General features: G+C 38.1%; 1 protein-coding gene across 1 annotated transcript in view; it reads left to right on the top strand.

The window, feature by feature from the left end:
* Positions 1-1,278, top strand: part of LOC111671848 (uncharacterized) — a gene marked incomplete at its 3' end in the record, with an annotated part of 39,687 nt that overhangs the window by 24,382 nt on the left and 14,027 nt on the right. The window lies entirely within an intron of this gene.

The raw sequence follows: 1,278 nt of genomic DNA, 5'->3' as shown, positions 1-1,278 counted from the left end.
TGTAATGTTATACAGGAATCAATAATCACAACTTCAACAGCAGATCATTAACCTACATTATCTCAGATCAAGGACTGTAGACAAACTGTGCTGTGCTGCTCAGACTTTATCCAGAAAGTCTGTTTAACATATATAATTATATTTCTACATGGAGGCTCTGAGGCTTCCTCTTTGTTTCATTATGTTCAATTATATCACTATATTTCAGTGTTGAGGCACAATCACATTCATGCTTTTCTAAAGGAATACTGACCTAAAAACTAGTTACTGAATCATGAGAAAGTTTCACAGGGGCAGAGACACAAAGCGTCACCGTAACCATAGTAACCCACTCACACACCTGTCTGCGTGCGCACAGCGCGAGAGGAGCAGCACGAAATAAATAAGCCACAGTAACAGCGGATATTCCTCACTTTCCCCCCGATGGTCTGAATAACTCGCTCCGGTCATATTTAACTCCTGGTTGGAGACGTCTGCCTGTCTGTTCTACCAGCTTCCGGTCTCTACAGTCTGTTTTTAATTCACATTAAACACGGGGACTGTCCCCAGAAACAGGGACGTCTGGTCCATAGTGTCAATACATAACTTAAGCTAGCAAGTGAATATTAGCATTACTGTTAACACGTCAGTAAATTACAACTTTCCTGCCATTAAATCGATCAAATCTCAAATTACTTCAAATAAAACAAATCAAATGACACAATACCTTGTTCCCGCCGCAGCTAGGCGCTTAATTATGAAATAATGAAGGTCTTTACTGCAGGGTAAAATCTGATCACTGTCCTTTTGTTTGTAGCCCGCGAAAGTAAAATCGCCGAAATAACGACATAACTACCGGAAGCCCTTCAAAATAAAACACCCATACTATTACGAACGAACAACAAAAATAAAAGCTTACAGGAAGTGTTATCGGTTTAACTGAAGGAAAAATAACCATAAAAATGTCAAAACGATCTACTCTCCAGAAACTCTTTTTAATTAAACCATCTAATGTTTGGTTGTTTCTAAACGTTTGTGTCTCTAAACAAAGTCAAACTACAGCTGAACATGTTCTTAATGTTTCTGTACATAAGTTTCTGATCTGAATTTTACGGTGGCCCTGAGAGATCAATTAACTGCACCTTATGAAAACACATGCAAATAGACAAAACACAAGGAAATTCAGAAAACACATTAATCAATGTGAGACACGAGCTTTAAATACTGACATCACAAAAACTAAAACTGAAAACTGATGAACCTGCTGGGAGACACGTTAAAGTCATAAAGCATTGAACA

This window comes from Seriola lalandi, unplaced genomic scaffold (genome assembly GCF_002814215.2).
Source record: "Seriola lalandi dorsalis isolate HSWRI2012SDOR001 ecotype SW California unplaced genomic scaffold, Sedor1 jcf7180002054887, whole genome shotgun sequence".
In the NCBI taxonomy this organism is placed as follows: Eukaryota; Metazoa; Chordata; class Actinopteri; order Carangiformes; family Carangidae; genus Seriola; species Seriola lalandi.
Note: the sequence above shows the minus strand (reverse complement) of the source record. Positions and strands in the feature narration are given on the sequence as shown.